The sequence below is a fragment of the Lactuca serriola genome, chromosome 5 (assembly GCF_051521515.1).
Source record: "Lactuca serriola cultivar US96UC23 chromosome 5, Lser_US96UC23_V15, whole genome shotgun sequence".
NCBI classification, from domain to species: Eukaryota; Viridiplantae; Streptophyta; class Magnoliopsida; order Asterales; family Asteraceae; genus Lactuca; species Lactuca serriola.
The window spans coordinates 124,898,528-124,901,839 of NC_136412.1; positions in this window are offsets into that span (position 1 = coordinate 124,898,528).

The following is a 3,312-nucleotide window of genomic DNA, read 5'->3' on the forward strand; positions in this document are numbered from 1 at the left end:
TATAATTTAGTCATGGGCCATTATGCTACAGATAATTTTTTAGTAGCAATTTTGTAGCTATTTGCTTATAGCTACGGAATAGCTATGGATTTTGCTGTAACTATTGCACAAATTTTCTAATAGTGCCTAAAAGTCAGTGTTTCTTTTGGCGGCTTCCCTTAGCAAAATTCCATGCTGTGTCACTAGCTGGACGTGGCATCACGATTCGTGACCAACAATGCCCACTATTCCATAAAAATTTAGAAACCGTTGATCACTTATTAGCTAGTTGTGAGTTCACTCATGTGGTGCAAGAATGGATCTTCAGGTAGAGGTGTTCGTTTGGATTGATCGGTTTGATCCGATCCAATCAAGTGAATCCAAATTGATTTCGGTTTTCAAAACATGGATCTGAATAATCTAAGCTAAATTCAAATCCGATCCGATCCGATCCAATTACAATTCGGTTGGATCGGTTTTTATAATTCGGTTTTCAAAAACCGAAACATTTTAAAACGACATATAATTATAATATTACCCAATTTTACACAAGAAACGAAAAAAATTATTTAGTTGTGATTTGAAATTTACATACAAACAACTACTAAGCAGATATATTATAGTTAAATATTTTATAGATAGAAATTTTTTGAGAGATAATACATATTGATGTTTTTTTATCGGGTGAAATCTGTTGAACCTATATGAAAAAATAATTTACAAAATCAATAGATAACTATAGATATATATTATAAATAAATAAATAATAAATGTTTATCACTACAAGAAATAGAGTTTTTAGCAACGACCCCATTAGCGGCGACAGGGAGCTTTAGCGGCGACAAATTAAAAAGTCGCCGCTAAAGGACTGTGTCGCCGCTAAAGGCTGAATGACACCGATCCGCTCTTTGACGTTTTGGCAAACACAAACCGCCGATCATTTTTCTAATCCAACGGCTAGGGTGCTCGTGGAACGCATAAATGAAATACCGGCGACTTTTGTCACCGCTAATGATCCAAAATAGTCGCCGCTAAAGATAAAAAAAATGACGCGGTAATAATTCCCTCCCGATAGTCGCCGCTATTGATAGGTGTCGCCGCTAAAGCCCAATTTGTCGCCGGTAAAGGTGTCGCCGCTAAAGGTCGACGCAGTTAACCCCAAAAACTCGATCTTTTTCCTTTTGCTCTTTCTGTTTCACTCCCTTCGCGTGTTTCTCTTCTCTCGTCTACATCTTGCTTCACCGATTATTGTGGGCTACCAGTGAGAATTATCAATTTTGGGTGGGTGAAATTTTCCACAAAGAAGATACCATCGGTGGAGAAAGATTTCCAGGTGAGGACCAAGCTTTTCCGGCGACACCAAACTTTTTACGGCGACACCAAGCTATTTTCAGGTCAATTTTCGGTCCCTTTTGTCTTGTAACATTGATTTTATGTTTATTGGAGTACTTAATTGTAAAAAAATATCAATTTCAGTTTTGTTGATTGTGTTACTACGTTTCCGACCACCACCCGAGACTATCGCCGCCACTTGACTATTTTCATTGACTTCCACCACCACAGGTTCTATTTACTTCTATTTATTGTGAATTTTTAGTTTAATTGCAAAATATGTGTATGTATATATGTGTAGGTGCTGTGTTTGATGTTTGATGTATATATGTCAAAATATGTGAAATTTTAGTTTAATTGTATATATGTCAATGTATATATGTGTAGTTTGTCTAAATAAAATTAAAAAATAAAATTAATAAATATGTGAAATTTTAGTTTAATTGTATATACGTCATGTGTTATAAAGTCTACATTACATTTGTTTCATTATTATTATTATTATTATTATTATTATTATTATTATTATTATTATTATTATTGTTATTGTTGTTGTTGTGTTGTTCATTCTTTCATAATATTTCAAACTATCGATATGAAAATTTGAAAAGTAAAAGGCATTAAGGCAATAAATTCAAATCTAAAGTTTTGGTATAAGTAGGATGCAATAATTGGAAAAAAAAAAATAAAACAATAAATTATTGTTATAATTGAAAAAAAAACAAAAAAAAATGTTATAAAATTGGTTAAAAACTTATATACAAATATTAGAAAGTTTTAGTTTAAATAGAAATGTTTATTCTCATGTAAATGTTTATTTCTATGTAATGTGAATTTTTGTAATAAAAATTGTATCTGTATATAATTTTTCAGGAAATGTTGTCAATTTGGCTTTTGTTCGTGTACACCATGGTTGTTGTTATGGGCCGTGGACATGGGGGTGATGGAGCTGAGGACCCACCTTTCCCAGGTGGTAGAGGTGCTGGTCATCATGATTTACTAAAAGCTTTGGTAATTATGTTTTTGTCCCAAATGCAATAAATAACAATGTACTTTGGTTATTTGGCTTAGTTTAAAAATAGAAATGTAGTTTGACATCATAAAATGTATGTTGATTTGGTCATTTTGGTTTTTGGTGAGTATTTGCTAAAATCTTTGGTATTTGAGTTTTTGTCTCATATGCAAGAAATAACAATGTACTTTGTTTTTTTGTCTTAGTTTAAAAATAGCAATGTATTTTGGCGTCATAAAATGCATGTGGATTTGGTAATTGTGTTTTCATCCCTAGTTAGAAAATTTAACTTATAATTTATATATGTTGTTATTTATTATGTAGTTTGAAAATCTTCGGGCATTGCTCGACGACCCGACGTGTAGGGAGGAGCTTTATTCGTTTTTTCAATCACAGAATAATCAAGGAGGACATGATGGGAACGAAGATGATGATATGTAGGGAGGAGCTTTATTTGTATGTTATACTTGTCATACTTTGCTATTTGTTAGAATTGTAAAACTTACTTTGCTACTTGTTAGAATTATCAAACTTTTGGTTGTTTTATTTTGGTATTAAATTAATTATAACAGTATTTGATATTTAATTTTATGTTGTTGTGTAGTTTTTGGTATAGAATTAATTATAACAATATTTGGAATAAATTATACCCAAAATCGCAAATATATAAAAAAAAATTGAAAAACGTTATTACCGGCGATAAGAGTATTACCGGCGACATTGTCTTTAGCGGCGACATGAAGTATTAGCGGCGACAGGTACATTAGCGGTGACAATTGTCTTTAACGGCGACAATCTGATCAATAGCGACAAAGCGGTAGCGGCGACTCTTTACCGGCGACGTGTCCCTGCTATTAGCTTTAGCGGCGACTTCTCGATCCTTTACCGGCGACTTTTGTCGCCGCTAATTGCTTATTTCCTTGTAGTGTATTCGGTTTTTTTGTACTATCCGGTTCTTATTTTATAAACCAAAACCAATCCGAAATCCA